Source organism: Podarcis pityusensis, assembly GCF_964106645.2.
Source record: "Podarcis pityusensis genome assembly, chromosome: 2".
Taxonomy (NCBI): domain Eukaryota; kingdom Metazoa; phylum Chordata; class Lepidosauria; order Squamata; family Lacertidae; genus Podarcis; species Podarcis pityusensis.
Window position 1 is genome coordinate 94,042,511 of NC_138029.1, and position 22,519 is coordinate 94,065,029.

Below are 22,519 nucleotides of genomic sequence, written 5' to 3' on the forward strand. Positions count from 1 at the left end.
ATCAACTCATATTCCCCGCTCACTCCATCCCAATTTCTAGTCAGGCATAATGCTTGTACATTTCATACAGAAGGTTTTTTCTTCTTGTTGTTTTTAGCTACAATGTGGAAATAATCCAACTAGTGAACTCAATGCACCCTCAAAACAATAATGAATACATTAAAGAATCCCTAAGGAGGCTGCTTGTCTCAGGTCATTGACAATTTGACAAAGAGGCCCTTATCTCTCATGAAAGCTAAGCTCTGTTTTACACTTCTTGTTTACCAAATGAATATTCTCATAGCTGTTTTTCCTTAGGCTTATTTTTTTACCCCCAAAATAAAAATAAAATAAAAATTGGTTAAACATATTTTAAAACATATTTTAAAACAAATAGCGGGGGAAAGAAGGCAAGCAAAATGTGATGGAGATAGAGAAAGATACAGGAAATTGAATGCAGATTTCCAAAAAATAGCAAGGAGAGACAAGAAGGCCTTCTTAAACGAGCAATGCAAAGAAATAGAGGAAAACAACAGAATGGGAAGAACCAGAGATCTGTTCAAGAAAATTGGAGATATGAAAGGAACATTTCGTTCAAAGATTACCATAATAAAGGACAAAAGTGGTAAGGACCTAACAGAAGCAGAAGACATCAAGAAGAGGTGGCAAGAATACACAGAGGAATTATCCAGAAAGATATGGATGTCTCGTACACCCCAGGTAGTGTGGTTGCTGACCTTGAGCCAGACATCCTGGAGAGTGAAGTCAAATGGGCCTTAGAAAGCACTGCAAATAACAAGGCCAGTGGAAGTGATGGTATTCCAGCTGAACTATTTAAAATTTTAAAAGATGATGCTGTTAAGGTGCTACACTCAATATGCCAGCAAGTTTGGAAAACTCAGCAGTGGCCAGAGGACTGGAGAAGATCAGTCTACATCCCAATCCCAAAGAAGGGCAGTGCTAAAGAATGCTCCAACTACCGCACAATTGCACTCATTTCACATGCTAGCAAGGTTATGCTTAAAATTCTACAAGGAAGGCTCAAGCAGTATGTGGACCGAGAACTCCCAGAAGTGCAAGCTGGATTTAGAAGAGGCAGAGGAACCAGAGACCAAATTGCAAACATGTGCTGGATTATGAAGAAAGCTAGAGAGTTCCAGAAAGACATCTACTTCTGCTTCATTGACTATGCAAAAGCCTTTGACTGTGTCGACCACAGCAAACTATGGCAAGTTCTTAAAGAAATGGGAGTGCCTGATCACCTCATCTGTCTCCTGAGAAATCTCTATGTGGGACAAGAAGCTACAGTTAGAACTAGATATGGAACAACTGATTGGTTCAAAATTGGGAAAGGAGTACGACAAGGCTGTATTTTGTCTCCCTGCTGATTTAACTTATATGCAGAATTCATCATGCGAAAGGCTGGGCTGGATGAATCCCTAGCCGGAATTAAGATTGCCGGAAGAAATATCAACAACCTCAGATATGCAGATGACACAACCTTGATGGCAGAAAGTGAGGAGGAATTAAAGAACCTTTTATTGAGGGTGTAAGAGGAGAGCGCAAAATATGGTCTGAAGCTCAACATCAAAAAAACCAAGATCATGGCCACTGGTCCCATCACCTCCTGGCAAATAGAAGGGGAAGAAATGGAGGCAGTGAGAGATTTTACTTTCCCTGGCTCCATGATCACTGCAGATGGTGACAGCAGCCACGAAATTAAGAGACGCCTGCTTCTTGGGAGGAAAGCAATGACAAACCTAGACAGCATCTTAAAAAGTAGAGACATCACCTTGCCAACAAAGGTCCGTATAGTAAAAGCTATGGTTTTCCCAGTAGTGATGTATGGAAGTGAGAGCTGGACCATAAAGAAGGCTGATCGCCGAAGAATTGATGCTTTTGAATTATGGTGCTGGAGGAGACTCTTGAGAGTCCCATGGACTGCAAGAAGATCAAACCTCTCCATTCTTAAGGAAATCAGCCCTGAGTGCTCACTGGAAGGACAGATCCTGAAGCTGAGGCTCCAATACTTTGGCCACCTCATGAGAAGAGAAGACTCCCTGGGAAAGACCCTGATGTTGGGAAAGATGGAGGGCACAAGGAGAAGGGGACGACAGAGGACGAGATGGTTGGATAGTGTCTTCGAAGCTACAAACATGAGTCTGACCAAACTGCGGGAGGCAGTGGAAGACAGGAGTGCCTGGCGTGCTCTGGTCCATGGGGTCATGAAGAGTCGGACACGACTAAACGACTAAACAACAACAACAACAATTTTAAAATCAGAATGCCCTAAGGATTATACACTCAGGAGAGTTATTGAACATAAAAAAATAAAACAGCACTTTCCTTCGCTGGTCTTGTCAGGTCGGGCTATAGCCTTCAACTGCCCCTTACGTTCCAGAATCTCCTTTCAACTTGTAGGCAGCACACAATCATATATGTTGATTCAATTATTTTAACCTTTATCTCGAATGGTAATTAACTTGGTGGGAGCTCATACTTTCCTGGTTATGGCTTAGATTCAGACTTTGCCTGCAAAGGCTGCGGCCATCCCCTTACAGCCTCCAGCAATACTTTCTATCCTAGGGCCTCCAATGAGATACCTGCAGGTTTAAGTGTTCCTGCCAGTACCTCCTGTGATGCCTGCAAAAGGTCTCAGCAAATACTCCTTCAAAACTGAACAATGCACGCGAGGCTTACAGCTCTTTCTGCTCATTTCATGAGACCATAAGCAGAGCCTATTGGTTCAGGCTAATGGCTCATCCAGCCCAGCTCATCCTCTTGGCGCTCACAACTCTCCTGATTTGCGGTATGTACTTTTACCCTGGGCTCAGACTCTCCTACATGCCCTTGAACATGCCCACAATTCGTAGGATGCCAGGACTAGATCCAACCCTCCTTTCTGTTCTGAGCACAGGACAACTGCAAGGAGCTTCTCTCTGCGAGCAACTGCAGTGGTGGTTTATATGGGTGTCTTTCCCTTCATTGATGGGGGCAGTGGTAACAATGCAGTGGCAACAATGCAGGGGCATGTCTGTACCTTTTTGCAGTCCTGACCCTTCTTCTGCCCTTTAAGTTCTGAGAGCCATTTTTTTATGTTACATCCCCACAGCAACTTTCTCAAAATTCCAGGTGTATCCATTGGCTCATAAAGGTTGATGACTGTTTTCCTGCACTAGACAACTCTCTGGGACTGTGTGGGAGGTCACAATGGAGGCTATGTAGGAGGTGGCAGGCACCAGAGGGAGCTTTCCCCTCATTCGAACCTTGCTGAGAAGATAGTCCCACCTATGCAAATCAAGTCTGCATCCAATCCTAGATCTTGCATCTATTTATTCTTCCATTTTCTATATCCCAACATTCATCGATTCATGAATCCAAGGTGGGATAAAATACATAACACTCATAGCAAATAGACATCACCCACCCACCCACTACAGAATAAAAGTTTAAATATCAAATAAAAGTTAATGTCCTTTTAAAAAAGACATACATAATGCATCAAGAGTTTTCTAAATTTGTAAAAGAATTAAATGGCAGTGCAGAGAGTTATGTTAATGGTAAGTTAGCCAAATAAGTGGCCACGGCCATCTTTAGATCTACCAGAGTATTCTAAATTATTGGATATTTTGAAATAATTAAATGGCCCTGATCCATTTATGCATGTGGATGTTGTATACATATAATTAAGAAGCTTGGGTCATTGTCTGGGGGAAGCAGGAAAACCAAGGCAACATCATTTGCACAATCATTTGTACACACATGCAGAGGCATAGTGAATTGAGACCAACGTGTTAATGCAACTTTGAGTTACTTGAATCTTACTTATGAGTGTGTGTTAAAATTATATTGTTTGTATGCTTAAAAATGAGATAATTATACATTGTGCTATAACCTAAGAGAATGCTGAGATCAATCAATTCTTCATACATTGTTAAATCCAGATTTATGAAAGCAAACATGATTAATTTTCTGGCTTAGAGCAGAAATATTAGATGCTATTACACTGCTACTTCTGACTGAAAAGCTGTCTCTTGAGGCACAAGTGGTTTATAATTGGTATGATGTGCAAAGAAACTGCAAGACAAAAATAGCTATGGTTTTGCTTTCTCAGGATATTCTTTGTTATCACAGGTCTTTGACTCTTGGTATTTGAAAATCTGTCATGAAAGATTAGTGGCTCCAATACAAGGCTACACATTCATTCTGATGCTGAGAAGTGGTAGAGGCATACCAGTGCTGTGGGAATCGGACAAATGCACCACCTAGACATGGAGTAGTAAGTGGTAGGATTTTAAACTGCTGAATAGGAATTTTTCATATTCAGTATGAAAACCTTTTTGTCAAACAGCAAAGCAAGTAGCACAGAAATCAAGTATTTCACTACTTTTTATTCTAAGATTCTACAGGCTAATCACTGCTCAGGCAGAGCTGTGCAAATGTGTCTAAAGGATGACTTAGAATGCTCTTGGGAACTGTGCACAGCTCGGGGAAGCTCCTGAGTCTTGGAAGCAGTAATCTCTAGCTTTGACCAAGCTCAGGGAAGCTCCTTAATCTGAGAGAGCAAAAGCGTGTGCATTTTATATATGCTCTGTAAACCCTCTCCCAGCCCAAGGACCACACTCCCTCATGCCAGTGATGGGAGATGCTAGAGGGAAGCAGCTGGTGGACCAAGAGATGTGAGTCTGAGCTTTGTACAGTTGACTTATGTTCCAGTCCTGCAAAAGCCAGGAGTTTTCTACATACCGCATCTCTCTGCACAGGCAAGCAAGAGGCACCCATCCAAGACCACAATTCAGCCAGGCAAAAGCACTTGAAGGAGGCATGAAGCACAGCCAGGGATGGGTGTGGCCTAGGGTAGGAATAGCAAAGGTTTACCCTGTCTACTATTCATGGCAACTAGGCATTTCTGTTTTATTTTGCACATATGATTAATTGCAGTATTGTTAAACAAACAAAACTATTTATTATTTACCTGAGCAGAATGATGATCTGAGAGTGGTGTCAGGAAAACTTAAGCAACTGCAAATTGTATTTGGCTGGGCCTGAAGCGATTCCATGATGCTGCCAGCCAATCTATATATAGTTATTTTTTGTACCACTTCCTGCATCTCCATATTTACAGCAAAATCACGCTTTTTGTATCTCGGACACAAAACAGACCTGGCTGCATGTGAGAAAATAAGATGCCCTCCATTGGTGAACAGCTCATCCCACAACCATCGCCATCAGCAGTTTTCATATTTACTCCTTTGTCCCATGAGGAATAGATTTAAAAAATGCTTAGGAAGATCTTTAGTCATAATAGCTAGTCACATTCTCGGCATATTTTTCTCTCTGCAGCTTTCCTCTCCCTCTTTCCACCTCCTCTTCAAATACTGGGTCTTGCTCAGGACAAACTTATTAAACACAATATCCTAACTAATATAACACAACAGCAGTCATACAGTACACCTGGCTGCAAATGAAGAGGCAAGGCTTTAGCCCACTGCATCAGCCTCACTTGGATTAGCTCCATGTCACAGAGCTGATTCCATCAGCATCTATTCTATATGGCTATAACAGAGAGACAGGAGAATGAAACAGCAGTGACCCTTTGTTAATTAAGGTAGGATCAAATGTGATTTGGCTCTTCCCTGTCCATAACTGTTTCCTGCACTGGCAAATATTTAAGTCAGTTATTTAACAGCATAAAAGTAGTAGAGCCTGTGTGTTGCTCATTTTTCCCTTCCCTTCTTTCTCCTTCTTCCTTTAGTACCATGTACCACCGCTTGGACATTAAAAAAATATATACTAAGCAGCATATAAATGCTTTTTATTATAGACCAAGTGGCATATAAATACTTTTAGATAAATAATGAAAGTCTATTAGCTCATAAGCCATTATTTTAAACTGTAAACTACCTTGAGAACCTGAGGAAAGATAGAATGTTAAAAGCAAATAAATAAATAAATCTCATTTGTGTTCTACATTATTTATGTGAAGACAACAAACACTACCATGGTACACATTATAAATTAAATTTTAGCACTCTTCAACTGTTTTCACTCTCCTTCCTTGGAGGTTTTTAAACAGAGGTTGGACGGCCATCTGTAATGGATGCTTCAGTTGAGATTCCTGCATTACAGAGGGTTGGACTAGATGACCCTTGGGTCCCCTTTCAACTCTGATTCTATGATTCACTGTTTTGCTATTTAAACAATTGTTTCACTGAAGTTGCAATATTGCTTTTATTATACTTTTCACGCACAGTATGTTTTCTGACAGAAAAAAGCATTCAACCTCAACAATAGTCATCTTTCTTTCTGGAGTAAATCTGGGATGGTGAAACAAGAGGATGACACAGAAAAGAACTGTGTAGTAAAAGTAGTAATTAAGAGCCTGCAGCCACAAAGCGGTGTAATTATGGGTGTAGACAGCTGTACAACTTCAGCATCAGTTGTGAACCTTCAATCTCCTAGGGGTGGATTTTTTTTTTCATCCACACTTGTTTGGGACATATTTCTTTACACATTTCTGAACATATTCTCCATGTTCAGGGAGTAAGTAGATAATTTTTTTGTTGGGGAGGGGGTTATGCTGCCAGTCTGATGTTCTTTCCTCCAGCCCCCGGCACTATTCTTCACCTCAAAAACTGCACAAGATACCAGACAAGCATATCTGGTCTCTCTAATAATGTGGGACTGAGCAGCCAAATGGTCTATGAAATCTAATGGCTGCAAGGCCTTTAAACATATTAACAAAATTTATTACATGAAAAAGAGCTGAATTGTTTTATTAGAAGACTCAAAAAGGCAAGGGTACAAAAACCCTGAATAGCATATACACAAAACCTATGATACAATTACTAGGGTGGTTTTAGATTCAGACTCTTAGCTTGTCATGAATATATATTTGATAAATATACACTGACTTTCAGCACATGAGTATTTCGGGGTAGTCCACGACATTTAAAACATGATTTAAAAAAAACCCAGTGTCAGGGAACTGCCATCGGAAGGAAGGGAGGTGGAAGGGCTCACACAGGCTGGGAGAGACTCAGCAGCTGAAGAGGGAACCAGTAGGGGGAGAAGAGCTGAGCTGAGGGAAAGTGAGCAGGAGGGATGGCTCCGAGACACTTCCAGCGAAAACAGTGGGGAGGTTTCAGGACCTCCTGTAGGGACACCCACTCCTCGCCGGAAACTGTCACGCAGAGAGTCCAGAAGACGTGTTTTCGTTAAGGAGCTTTTATGTTGGAAGCGATTCCGAAAGCAACCACTGTCGGAATCTGCAAGCGACTGACAGAGCCATGTTTAAGGGGCTCCGTTACAGACAGAGGTTTGCAAACTTGACCAAACTCTGAGGGACTTGGATTTTACGCACAAGCAGCTCATCGTCCCATCACACCCAGTAATGTCAACCGAGGTTCTCATACAATAACAAAAAGATTCGGCAGAGGACTCACACACACAGCGGAACATAACTAGAGTCAGCAAAAATCAAGCCAAATTATCACATCATTTAGCAAATAATATTATATATGTTGTCATACAAATCACAGATCACGTCGTTCATGGCACCCCCAATCACACTGAGCTGGACAATGTGGCTTTCATATCAGATTCCAGGGATGACTGCCTTGTAGCTCCTCCTACTCCTTAGTCATGCAGGAAAAAATCATCTATAACCTTTAAAAACTCAGATAGTTTTCTAGGATAGAAGAGCACTGGAAGGTCAGGCCCTTACAGACTTATTAAAGCTTCAGATGACTCCTTTGCTGAGACAACATCTTTCTACAGCTCAGCCGGCAGAGTACACTTCAAGCAATCCACAGGAAGTTGCCTTGACTAAGGGAACAAGCCTACACACAAGAAGTTGGCATAAAGCAAGCTGCTGTAAATTAAGCTAAGCAGGTGTAAAGTTGCACCAGATTCAAACTCCGTTCAGCAGTGAGGTAACTGCTGATTAAGCCGGCCTATGCCTGGCAAAAGAAAAAAACAAGCCTTTAAAATAATGTTTGAGGTACAGCAACCTTTTCGCTGGCATGCCAGGTCACATGACTAAGCTGAGAGGGCTAAGTCTAAGTCCCACTCCTCTACCCCATTCTTGGTCCCACATCCTATCTTCTACTTGGAAATGTCCAAGACATAAAAAATAAAAAAAAAAGCCACACTGTTCCCCTGTCTATCTCCCTAAGAAGGCACAGTTTTATGCCAACAAGTTTTCAGCCTGGGGACATAATTCCGCTCCTTCTTTCCTTCTCAACAGCCAAACATAAAAACAAATATATAAGCATACCATTCTCCCTTGGTGTTGGACCAAGGCTCACTATGTTGGACCAGGGCTCTATTGAGACAAGATTCAACAAACCCCTCAGCAAATTTAATGTCTAACAGACCACTGTATTATAATACTTTGTTGGAAGCCACCCAGGGTGGCTGGGGGGACCCAGCCAGATGGGCAGAGTATAAATAATAAATTATCATTATTATATTATTAATAAAGTACAAGCATATAGCTGGCATGCCATAAAAAAGGTTACGCAACCTTCAGGCCTAATAAAAACCACATGGAAGTAACTCTCTCACCTTTATGGCAACCTCAAGGGGTATCCCAATGGGGAACTGCAAAGGCAAGATCGCCTTTGGTGTGGCCTCTACTGAGGCAGTTCACCACACCTTTCATAAGGCTAGCAGCCAGTCAACCTGATAAAGGCCAGCTGCTTCCAATCTTTTCTATCTCCTCCTCCTGGATCTTTTGTAGCAGGCGATATCAACAAGCTGAGGTGAGTGGAATACTGGGCAACAAGAAATACCGTACCTGCCATCTGAAACACTGGAGAGCTATTGCCAGTCATCAGGGATGATACTGAGCTGGATGGAGCCATAGTCTGCTTTGACATAAGGCCTATTTTCTTAGGGTTACCTCTAATATCCCTGACCTTTCCAATGTCTAAATGTTCTCTGGGTGATACTGAATACAAACATTTTAGATTGTCAAGTTATTTATATTTGCTGTGCCCTCATTAAACCTGAGTGACTAACGATATCCCATATGCCTAAAACACTTCAAAAATAAAAGCATTCAGTCAAATTAAATACAAAATGAGAGATTACACTAAAATGATGTGCTTGAAACACAGTGAGGTTGCTTTCCCCCACCACTGTGTTTCAAGTCACATTCCTAACCTGTTGTACAGATCAGAGAGAGGGTTGGGATATCTTCACCCAATACCCATTACCTGACTAGTTTCCTCATCCCGAACCCCAATTCACAGACTCAGTAAATTGCCCATGCACTGTTACTGGCATGTGTGCAACAGCTCCCTGAAATGTGCACTCTTCAGCTTAACTGAAGCTTCCATGAGGAGACCACACACCACACAGGAGCATTTCTCAAGAAGCTACAAGATGCCTCTGGATTGTGGATGACCTCATGTGCATTTGACTTCAAACACCACCAGTGGGGGAGGGCACATGGAGCTGGAATAAGCGGTAATGTTTGCACAGCCTAATTTTCAATTGTCAACAACATTAATTATTCTAAAACTACAACATCCCTGTGATTATCCTGTGACAATTTCACTTTCATCTCTGACTGATAAAGAAATTGATGGCAGTGCTCCAACACTGGTAGAGTATCTTATTTTTCCAATATTTACTTGAAACTATCATCATTTTAAGAACACAACACTCCCTTGTGCATTCTCTTGCTGATTTGAAAGTATCTTCTTTGGGTGATATAAACTGAAACACATTTCCTGAGTATCAATGGGACTTTACATCACAAGACAATTATTTACAAACTCCATCAAGTCTTTAAGTAATAATGGTGCTCTTCTTATTTATAACCCTCAGGAGAAAAAGATGGATATAGATCCCCATCCCCTCTGCTTCTTTTAAAGTCTTGAGTCCTTCCATCACACTTGCAAGTAGAAGATGCTAAACCTTTCATATACTACCTAGAATGTATTCTACTGTTTCATCTCAAATGCCACATTTGCAGTAGTGCAGAGACTGTGTGCTGATGTCAAACATATCCGTATCACAGAAACAAAGATTAGAAGGTTTGAGTGCATGTTTAAATGACTTCAGTTCTAGCCTCTTTATGGGATTGGTTTTGTAATTGTTTTGCTGCTGTGGTGTAAAACTGTATTTTAGGATTTGTACTTACATTGTTTTTAGTGCTTTATGTAGGTTGCACCTTGTGACAGTGTCCAATAAAAATAAATATTTCTTTTATTTGCGAACTGCCCTGAGGTCTTTGGATGAAGGGTGGTATATAAATTTAAATAAATAACATCAAGAACCATGAGTCCAGTTAACAGCCTAAGTAAAGGTAAAAGGCCCCCTGACCATTAGGTCCAGTCGTGGCCGACTCTGGGGTTGCGGCGCTCATCTCGCTTTATTGGCCGAGGCAGCCGGCGTACAGCTTCCGGGTCATGTGGCCAGCATGACTAAGCTGCTTCTGGTGAACCAGAGCAGCACATGGAAATGCCGTTTACCTTCCCGCAGGAGCGGTACCTATTTATCTATTTGCATTTTGACGAACGGTACCTATTTATCTACTTGCACTTTGACGTGCTTTCAAACTGCTAGGTTGGCAGGAGCAGGGACCGAGCAACGGGAGCTCACCCCGTCACGGGGATTCAAACCGCCGACCTTCTGATTGGCAAGTCCTAGGCTCTGTGGTTTAACCCACAGCGCCACCCGCGTCCCTGTTAACAGCCTAGGGTTAGTTTAACTCTCATCCCTGACTGTTGACCATGCTGCCTGAGGATGATTGGGATTTTAATCCAACAGCATCTAGTTACCAAAGACTGCACAAGGCTAATCTAAAGCATGACTAGTAAACTTATCACTGAAAGGGGAAAACATCTGCTTAGGATCTTGAAGAGCAGCTACACTTCCAAGATTTACACCTGTGCACTATATGGGCTGTGAGGTCTGAAAACAAAAACAGAGCAGTCCTTTACTTTATAGCATCCTCTGAATGCTACAGAACACACAATCCATCAAATTCACCAGTGGAAACATCTAAATTAGCAAAACCACACACAAAACAAAAACTAAAAAGAAGATAAATATAACAATAAAAACACAATTATTCTGAACACATCTGAAAAGCTGCAGCAACTAACTGTGTCTGAATAGGAAAATGTGTGAAGTATATACGCATGTTTTTTAAAAAATAAAATAAAAACCTGCTCTCACAAGCCAATTTAGTACATTCAGTTTAGCACAAAATATTTGTTACTGGGAAAGATATATAAGAGCTCCAGGGAATAGAATTAAATAGTCTTGACATAGGAAGAAGAGCTCTTACTGTGTCACTTAAGTGGCACAGAATTCTTAATTCTGCACACAAGGGTTGCAAAGAGGAAAGGCAAGGAGTTCCTGGGCTGGTTTTATCAGGGCCAATTAGACATCTTGATTTTCAGCAAAACGTTAAGCAGAGTGCAACTAGACATTGTGTGATCTACATTCCCCCCCCCCCAAAAAAAACAGCAGTCCAATGTTAGTATTATTTTAAATTTATCTGTCCATTCGTCTAATTCATATGAGTGACTTCACAGTGTATTATAATCACATAAAATATAATTTAAAAATGAGTAACATCCACCAAAGGTACATTAAAATAGAAGATTATGCAATTCAATTAAAAAAATTATCCATGAGGGCACACATGAAGGTGGTGAAAGTAGGAATGCCTTTCTTCCCATACTTACCTATGTTGTAAACTTGTTGTGCCTTATGTTATCACATAAGGCATCTTCCTGTCTCTGCTAATGCCTTACCACTGACTGGCACTAGTGGAAAAATGCAGTGGTTTTTTTCATCCTTAGCATAATCTGTTGTTACAGCCTTATCCAGCCTGGCCCCCTTCAGCTGTTGGGCTACAACTCTCTGGCTGAGGCTGATGAGAGCTGTTGTCCAAAAGAGTCAGAAAGCACCAGGTTGAGGAAGACTGTATCATTCTCTCGTTACACTGGAGGCAACACTAGACTACATTTAGCACTAATTCAAAACAGAAATCTCCTGGTGATTTAATGCCTGTGATTTAGGCCTTCTATGCCCCAAACTCACAGTCTAAATCAACATGGTGATAGGGAGGTTATGTCTTCAAAGTAGGCTGCTGTTTGGGGATGTGGGTGGCGCTGTGATCTAAATCACTGAACCTCTTGGGCTTGCCGATCAGAAGGTCGGTGGTTCGAATCCCCGCGACGGGGTGAGCTCCCGTTGCTCGGTCCCAGCTCCTGCCGACCTAGCAGTTCGAAAGCATACTAGTGCAAGTAAATAAATAGGTACTGCTCTGGCGGGAAGATGAATGGCGTTTCCGTACACTGCTCTGGTTTCGCCAGAAGTGGTTTAGTCATGTCACATGACCCGAAAAAACTGTCTGTGGACAAACGCCAGCTCCCACGGCCAGTAAAGCGAGATGAGCGCCGCAACCCCAGAGTCGTATGCAACTGGACCTAACTGTCAGGGGTCCTTTACCTTTTTTAGGCTGCTGTTTAGAAGCTAGGATGAAGGTGACAGAAAGGAAGGCCTGATAATGACCTAAATCCTGGTGGTTTGGACTTCCATTCTAATAAACATACAAGAAAGCAAAGAAGTGAACAAAATGGGTCAGCCCCCTGTTTGATAAGAGACACTCCCCTGACTTTGCGATTGGAAACAGTGACAACTGTTTCTTCTCTGAAGGAACGTGCTGGTTCCTAACATCCCATCGTAGCATAGCTTTTACTTAGCTCACTGAATTAAAAATGATTGTGGAGAAAGTGCTTTCAAGTATAGTTGCTATAATATTTACTGAAAGCATTTAAAAAAACAAAAACCCAGAGCAAAACATGATGCTCACCTCCCCAGGTAAAAACAAAAGAAAACAGAACACTTCACAATGAACTAGTGAGGGCAAAACAATAACACTTCCAGCAATACTGAAGTGGGTGATAGTTCACTGTTAGTTACATATTAAAATTATGAGTACATAAAACAGCAGATTCAGAGGTTAAATGTTTTACGGTTGAGCAAATAAAGCAAAGCTCTCTATAATTTCTGCTAATGTGCATAGTTTAATTCTAAGTGCTCAGCATCTGCATCTGTATATAAATTTGGGGCTGATTGTTTTTAAGAAGTTATAAAATATTTAAGACTGAAATCTCTTATATAACATCTATAAAGAAAATAAAAATTACTACTTGGCAATATGGTTCAGAAGACTAGAGAGATGGTAATCTGTCCCCTTTGCATGATAACACTATGTCCCAAAATACTACCATAATTATACTGAAATGGTCCTAAAAGGCAATATGGACAAAAATTCCCTCAGTCTTGCTCAGTCTTGAGAGCAGCTTCCCAAAATGGCAAAATTATAATCCTGATCTGCACTCAACCATAAAAACCTGTTGGGGGAAGTGACAAAAAGTCTGGGAAATGGAAGTCTGATGCAGCCGAATAATGTGTCACCACTGTCACAGGGATGATAAAGCAGCACAGTACTTGATGTTTTCAAACCCTGACACAACCAACCTGATTTGCACCTGGCAGACTAATGGCCAGAGTGGAACTTAATTGCCGGATAGGAACTTCCTAACATAGTTCTCAGCAAAGAGAGAGGGGGAGAGAGAGAAAGTTGAGAAATGCATTTTTTAAAAAAAATAAAATACAGTTTAGAATATTTAAATAGGTACACATTTCCATGCAGATTCTTAAAACACCACCACCACAACAAAGGTTTCTGATTCCTGCATTGCAGGGGATAGGGAACACATGACCCTTGGGGGGTTCCTTCCAACTCAGCAATGCTATGAAACCTCAGATTGTGGCAGAAATGAGATGGAATCGACTTATGCGTGAAAGCATGTGAAAGGCATATGAACTAGGAATAGACTGTTTGGGCCACCACGTTACCATTTGAAATGCTTCATATAAATGCACCCTAAAAGCAATCTTTTGATACTTTCGCAGCGTTTCATACAAGCAACCCTATAATGTAGACCACAGTTATAATCTCCATACAGTAGGGCAGGTGGAGTGAGGCTGGGGCTCAAGCAATAATAATAAGATTGTGGGTGAGGAGAGAATTACAGGCGTGGTTTTTAGGGCTGTAAGAAATACAGCCTGTGAACCACATTTTTTCAGAACCATGTGGGGATATTTGCATGTCAGGGTTAGCGACAGTTGAGTTTGGGATGATTAGGGAGGCAGGAGAGGATATATTATTTAATGATATCCTTCTTAACTTGCGCTAGCAAGTTCCATATTCTAGCAGAGTTCCAAACATTCCTCTTTTAAATTACGCAGCCATCAGCTTATTGCTGACTCATCTGAGTCTTACTATTAAAGATTCCTTTCTGGTAAAATCCCTTCTAATCCCTCTTAAAAAGAATAAACACAAGAGTCTGATTAATGTTAATATAAAAGTACTGTACTTTTCTCTCTATAACACGCAGATTTTTTTCTCCTAAAAAGTAAGGGGAAATGTCTGTGCGTGTTATTGAGAGAATGTGTGGTTCCTGGAGCCGACCCTCCTGAACGCAGGGGCAAAAATCAGGCAAAAATCCAATCGCGCGCGTCAGGGAGAAGGGAGCTCCGTGAGAGAGGAAGCTGTTGCTTTCCTGCATTCTGCCTCAGGGTCTTACTGCCCACCCTCTTCTGTTTCGGTTGCTATTTGCTCAAACGGAACAAAGAGCAGGCAAATCCCCACCCCTCCAGGCAAGCAGAGGGGAAAGGAAAGGATCGCGTCTCCGGTGCTGCTGCATTTTAGGGACTCGCAGGCAGCCGGAAAACATGCAGGTGGGAGGGGGAGAGAGAGAGAGGGCTGGCTTGGGTGGGTGTGTGGGGAAAAACTTTTGCCTTCCTTTCCTCCCTCCCGTTAAACCCCTCTCCTGCATTCTTAGCCAGCTGCTTCTCTGCACACCCCTCTCATGCTCCTTGTCCCTTCTGTGTTTTTCCTTCCCTCCCCACTTAAAACGTGGTTACAAAGCACAGATCCACATGGATCCTCAGGATCTTTGCATTGGGTCACCCCAAATTCACCATCAGATCACATTACATGTCCATGGCTACAGCCTGCACTAAACAAATCACGTACCCACTGTTGCCTGGGGCTGCAATGGTGCAAAAACGTGGTTACAAAGCATGGATCCACATGGATCCTCAGGATCTTTGCATTGGGTCACCCCAAATTCACCATCAGATCACATAGCATGTCCATGGCTACAGCCTGCACCAAAAAAATCACGCACCCACTGTTGCCTGGGGCCACAATGGTCTAAAAACATGGTTACAAAGCACAGATCCACAGGGATTCTCAGGATTTTTGCATTGGGCTACCCCAAACTCACCATCAGATCACATGTCTGTGGCCATAGCATGAGGCACAAAAATGATACATCCACTGTTTCATTCAGAATTTTTTTCCCTTGTTTTCCTCCTCTAAAAACGCTGTGCGTGTTATCTTCAGGTGCGTGTTATAGAGCGAAAAATACGGTAGTTTCCTCACAGATTCATTCAGGTTCACAGACATACCCCTGAAGGCAGGCTTAGGTTACATAACAACTAGAACTATTCCAGAAAGAAGTTAGTCCCAAGTGACTGCGACTAAGCAGTCACTTCTCCAAACATACAGCAACATACAAAATGGAGAACACACACTGATCAGAACATGGAGGCCGTGTGCTCCTCCATGCTAGTACAACAGACCACACCCTCTTCAAGTCACATGTAGTGAAAGTCTGTCCCAGCTCAGGAGGAAACAGAAAGTCTTTTCCTGAGTGGTACAAAACATCCCCTAACATGTCCACTGTAGGAATGTTGTACTTGACTGCTATAGTTTTACATCCCACAGAGTTTAGATCCATTTCCTCTTTCCAGCCCTTCCCGGAACAGACCAAAAGGTCTCAAATAGAAATTTTGGTTTGAGTCCCCCTCCCCGCCCCCCAGCTTGCCCTTCCCCCCAATCTCCTCACTAGATTATTATTTTTCACAGTCTTCAACGGCAGAATAAAACTTCGCTTTGCCTGCCTGTTTAGAGCCAGCATGTTTGTGATTGCTCATAGTCCCTGGTGCCACATACTGCTAGCTATGCAGGTCTCTCCTGGCATTATGCTATTAACTAAGTGTTAGATTTGGACTCCTGGTATTCCCAACGCAGCAGATTTTTCCAAACACAATTCATTCTCACATGCTCTTTACAGCTCCTTTGCTGTGCACATTTCACCTGTACCATCTGTGCTATCATGAGCTTTGCCTTTCCCCACACTTAATCTTCAAGATGCTTGTGTGATGATACATGAATAATGAATAAATGCTAAATGAATGCCCCCTGGACAACTTTCTTGGGGAATATCTTACTGTAAAAAAATACATTCCTGAAAACTTGTTTTCTCGCTACAATTTGCAGCAAGCAATATTTGAAGAGCAACTATTCAGCAGGGACTCGATCTTACAACAGTACCATGGTACCGCAGGACACAAACCTGTAGTTTTAGGGGTGCTGTCATATTTTACATTTTAATGCAGGTGAAAGGACCTAATTAAATGACAAGATAATTTGCAAGCATCTGGGAGGCTAGTCTGAAAAAGCTTGCATAAGCATGCAATGCAATTACCTGTATTTCTGCACTCACTTGAGTCTGCTTAGCTCAACTCTCCTGTTATCAATGAGAGATGGGTAAAGTGAAACAGGTGACCAAACTCCTCTCCACTATAGTGACTTAAACAATGTGCCCATGGGAGTCCCAACCTGAATTTCAGTAGGTTACCAAATTACTGGCTGATATTGCTAGAATGGAAGTTCACTGACACCAGCTGATCGATAGTAGCAGGATGCCCCAACACACACAAAAACAAAATACAGTTATTGCACTTTTAAAATTTATTTTCAAAATGCCTCTGACCAAAAGCCACCATCCAGGAGTGTACATTCAGGAACAAGAACCCTGGGAACAGATCTCCTTTGCCGCTTCAAAATCTTTAGGGATAAAGGTGCTACGTATTCACTTATTTATTTACTTACTTACCTACCTACCTAGGTTCTCAAATGTCTTGGTACTCAAACAACTTGGAACCAAAACACTGCAAACCCAGAAGTGTTCCGATTTAAGAACTTTTTTCGGAAGCCGAACATGCTCCGTTTTGAGTGCCACACTTCCGTTTTGAGCGTTACGCTGAGGTCTGTCTGTTTTTGCTATTTATTTTGCGTTTTTGTTTTTGTGGCTCTTTTTGTTTTGTTTCTGTGACTGTGTGGAACACAGCGATTGATTGATTGATTGATTGATTGATTGATTGTGTGACTGCAGTACATTATTTATTGCTTTCATTTTATGGATCAATGGTCTCAGTTAGACAGTAAAATTCATGTTAAATTGCTGTTTTAGGGGTTATTTTTAAATGTCTGGAACAGATTAATCTATTTTGCATTACTTTCTATTGGACAGTGTGCCTTGGTTTGGGAATGCTTTGGTTTTGGAACGGACTTCTGGAACAGATTAAGTTTGAGAACCAATGTACCAGTGTATTTCATTGAACTCAGTAAAGTGATCTCCAAACCAAGAATTGCCCAGACCAAGATCTGCATTGCTTCAGAAAGGTTGCTGAGTTACCGGTATATGGCTTCAGACCATACCCAGGCATCATACCAGCTGAGGCAGATCCAGGCATCATACCAGGATCTGCCTCAGCTTTTGTTTTCTGGTTGCTTTGTTACCGAGCAACCAGACATGTAGATGCTAATTGTTTGTAGAATAGGTGATTGACTAATTCTTTTCATTAGAGATATGCAGGTTTTTCCCATTGGAGGAAATTTTGGGTGTACTTTTGTCTGTCCCCGCCTTAGGCACATTCCCTTCAGGCTTGGGACTGTATTTACTGCAGTAGCTTTTACTGGTCTTTTGAAAACTATTTGGTCCTCGATGAAGTATTAATTCTTCTCTTTATATCATAATATTACCATTACACAGCAGACTGAAATAGGTTACAAATAGTTTAAGGTCTTACATTATGTTTCTTGAAAGCACAAGTGATTTTTCTGGGCAATACTAATGCATTTTGGGTTTCTTATTTTATTTCTTTTTTATTATTATTAAGATTGTTATTCAGAATGTTCCAGTTTCATAATCTAGCTGGCATTTGATAGGTCAAAGAAAATTTCTTCAATTGACTGATAAAATATTATCAAATAACGGTTAGATAAGCAAAACATGCATTTATTAGAGCAACTTAAAAAAATAATACTTGTACTAATTACAGAAAACGACAGTCACCAGAATTCAGTCCTGCCCAGTCACTCCTATAGTTTTTACTGCTGTGTTTTCTGTGAACCAATGCATGATTATAAATTAAGTAAATCTTATTTTAAAACTTACTTTACAAGTTGCCGCCTGATTCTTTGTTAAGTGGGGTAAGATGGGGGAAGCCAGCTTACTTCATAGCTGGACTTGCTCAAAACAAGGCTTTGCAGCCTAATTCCTATTATTTTGATTTTGCTGCCAAGGGTGGGATTTTAAAACAAGGTTCAAGCCATACATGTGTGCACCTGGAAGGATAAATTTCAATTAATATATCCTCCCCTACCTCATAAAACCCATCCCACATTTGGAAATACCCTTGATTCCATGGCTGAAACTTCCATAGTTCCTGACTCACAGCTCAGCTCAGACAGCTTCCCACATCTATTGCTATAATAGTTGAGGGCACAGTGAGTGCAGAGTTAAAAGGATGTGTACCCACACTTATCTTACATATAAGTACTCAAAGCATAGGGTGATTCTTTCAGATGGGTTTTTGAAGAAGCAGAACAGGATGAGAAATGGATTTTGCAGAGCGGCTCTATCCCACTCATATAGTGAAAATAGGTAAGGTAGAGAGACTGAAAAACTGAATTAAATGCTGCATTATGGACTATATGGAGTTGGCGGAAATGACTGGCAGAATCCGTGACCAGGGAGAAGAGTCGGTGGAAGAAGATTGGAAGAAATTTAAAGACTATTTACAGAAATACTGCAAAATCAATGAATGTTAGAGTGATGTTGGATTGAGGTTAAGTGGCTTCTAGCTGAACAGATTTTAAAGTTACAAATGTATCAAGATTAAGGATTAGGACCAAAAAGACTAAGAGAAATGGAAAAATAGGTTCAAATAGGTAAAAATCTAATGGCATAATATATCAAGATTTAGAATTGGAATTAAAAAGGAGGGTAAGAAATTGCTGAGTTTAGAAACTGAATTGGAATACAAAAGAGGGAGGTATGAGGAAGTCCGGGAAAGAAGTAAATTTAAAAGAGATTATGAAAGGACGGAACTATTTTTAACTGTTTTTCTTTTTTTTTCTTTTTTTCCCTTTTTCCCTTTTTCTATTCTGTACTTTTTCTTATAATGCCAAATTCTCAACACACTTGACCACATCAGCTATATCAGCAGAAAGAAGTGCAAATGCTATCCTTAGATTATTCAGAAGGAAAGGAGCTGGCTTCCTCCCGATGGCCCTAACAGTCTTTCAGGCAAAATCTTTAGCCCAACTTCTATATGGCTCTCAAATTAGCCCCTCTGCCAACCTTAAGACCCTTGAAACAGTACAATCTAAATTCTTAAGATCATTATTTGCTACCCCTAAGTGTACACCTAATGCAGTCTTAAGGCAAGAGGCAGGACTGCCCAGAGTGGAATTAAAAGTATGGGAACAAGCAATATCCCTCTGGCTGAAAATCCATTACAATCCTAAGGGTCTATTACCTTGCTTCCTGGCCGCAGTTCCCTATCCTCCTTGGCTTATGCAAATAACTAACAAGATCAAACAAATTGGCCTAAACCCTGAAAATCTTTTTATTGGAACTCTGAACAAGGCAAAAGCTACCATCACTCGGAGACTTTATGATATCGAATTACAACAAGAAGGCGCCCTACTCCCAGAGACGTATAGATGTTTAAAAGCTTGGCCTAATTTTGCAGCTGCCCCTTACTTAACTAACATCACTAACGAAGCCTATAGATGGGCTTTCTCTAGAGCCCGCTTTGAGACAATGCCCTCAGCAGTGCTGTACGGCAAATTCACGCGGGTTCCAATGCATGCGCGTCTCTGCCCTTGTATGTCTAATAAGGTAGAATCTGTCACACACATTCTTCTATCTTGCGAATTCTATAGTGAAGAACGAGTTCAACTTATTTTACCGCTTCTATCAAAATTTATACCCCTTCAATATTATTTGGAATCCTCCCCTGAAATTCTTCGAAAATACCTCCTGGAAGATTCCTCAAGCTCAATATCATATGAGGTGGCTAAATTTTGCACTTTAGTAATTAAGAAGCGTAAATCTCTTCTGTTGAATGGCACACTGCGAAGTTCCCTTGTGTAACCCTTTTTCTTTTCTGAAGTTGTTGCTGATTTCTTGTTGTCTGATCTTGTGGTGTTTAGTGTCACTGGCTTTGGCCGCAATAAACCTGAACTTGAACTATTCTGTACTTTGTATTTTGTATGGGGTATTTTTTTCTGTTTTTGTTAAAATTTTTGTGTTTATTAATGTGATTTTATTCTTTCTGAAAACTTAATAAATATTAATTAAAAATAAATAAAAATAAATGCTGCATTAGGAAGAGGATGTCAAATTTTACACCCCTGCCTAGAGGAGGAAAGGGCATAATCAGGGATGCAACTAGTTTGTATGTTCAATAGTTTAGGAACAACCTGCCCTTTGAATGGAATTCATAATAAAACTATAGCTCAGGGTTTATAGAGATAAAAAATAAAATAAAACATATTTGCCAACGTATTTGTAAATGGATATTCTACGGATAAATTTGATAAACAGAATATGTGCAAGAGAAGATGCTGACTTGGCTGGCATGTTGCAAAGAGTCACATATCCCTATTATCTGGTCACCGTTATGCATGCCTAACAGCTCACATGAATGGTCTCCTTCCACAAGCAGCATAACATATGCAGGGAACTCACACAATGCACAAATCAACTTCAGTGAACAAGACTGTCAAATTTATGAGCTCTCTCTGTTCACAAAAATCGATCTCGGTAACGCGTGACTTATCTCCTTGTACGCTGCACTAAACTGAATAAAATTACAGCTTTCAGTTACTCAGTGAATCAACCACTGAAAATACATGAAACTACCCTAAAGCTAATCACATGTGGGAAGTAAATTATCTATATCTATCTATCATCTATCTATCAATCATATTTTTAAAACTTACTTTGCTCTTAAATGTAAAAGCTTATTTAGGATGGTTTGTGAATTTAAAGGAATTGAATTGTGGTGGTGGTGGTTAGCAGTAGCTTGTCTTCAAGTGTATCCGTCCTCTGCAGACTCCATAAAGCCCAAAGCCACACAAGAAGGACATGAGTGCAGTTGCGCCAACTTGTGTTCCTTAGCCACTGGTATTCAAAAGCATATTGCCTTTGCAAATGGAGATTATATATTTTTTTACATGACCCATAACTAATGAGTAGGGCTGGAGTATAGCTTAGGGATTTTTGTTGGGTGGGGGTTGTTGCTCTTATTGATATTGATTTTTGTATCTTTATTTTACAGTCATACCTCGGGCTGAAGTAGCTTCGGGATAAATATTTTCGGGTTGCGCGCTGCGGCGACACAGAAGTAACGGAGCGTGTTACTTCTGGGTTTCACCGCATGCGCAGACGCTCAAAATGACGACACACGCATGCACGGAAGCGGCGAATTGCGACCTGCGCAGACGCGCTTATGTGGGTTGCGTTCGCTTTTGGATGCGGACGGGGCTCTGGAACGGATCCCGTTCGCATCCATAGGTACCACTGTATATCTCATTATAATTTATGTGGGTTTTTTCCAATTTGGCTGTGTATTATTATGTTCTATGTATTGTTTATGACTACTTTTGTTAGTTTGTAATTGTGTGTTCTTTTTCATATTGTAAGTCTGAACTATGGAAAGGCAGCATACAAATAAAATTATTAATGTAGGTACATTTGTAATGATAGCCATATCCTTCATATCCTTCATGAGATGTTTCATAGCATACTATATTGATTCACACACCATCTCTAAGGGTCAGTAGACTTTGCAGGTAAAAACAATGGAAACAGATTTCTACAAAAAGGTTTCAATACAAACGTACAGGATGAATATGTATGCAGCGAGAATACAGGTCATGCTAGTCCCATTGGCAGTCTTACTGCAAGAAAACTGTTCCATCTCTACCTCACCCAGTCTCTTCCCCAACAAAACCATCAACTCCTGATTTAGACCACTTGGTGGGATACCCTCCAGTTGACGTAGGATACAGACATCAAGATCATGTATGTGGGATGCAATAATCAAGATCATCCAACAGCCAGAACAAGCAAGACGTACCAAAAATGCAACCAGAACAAGAAATGAATTTGGCAAGCCAATGGTTAGCTCAATGTTTGCTGAATCTATTGGCAGGGTTCACTGCATGTGGGCTGGAGGCTGGCTTGCATGACTCTCCCCCTGCTGCTTGAATGTCCAGTGGCAGCTGGGTGGGGTGGGGGTCTCCTAGCCAACTACTCAGACCCTTCTGCCAACAGTCTCAGCATCTCCTCCC

General features: G+C 41.1%; 1 protein-coding gene across 11 annotated transcripts in view; it reads right to left on the minus strand.

The window, feature by feature from the left end:
- Window positions 1-22,519, minus strand: part of LOC308471560 (contactin-4) — a 520,761-nt gene that overhangs the window by 174,219 nt on the left and 324,023 nt on the right. The window contains exon 1 of one of the 11 annotated variants that reach the window (XM_080995660.1): window positions 3,020-3,076. The exons of the other annotated variants lie outside the window; for them this stretch is intronic. The gene's annotated coding sequence lies outside the window, so the exon portion shown is untranslated. Of the gene's footprint in view, window positions 1-3,019; window positions 3,077-22,519 lie in introns of those variants that run through there. 11 annotated transcript variants of the gene reach the window in all.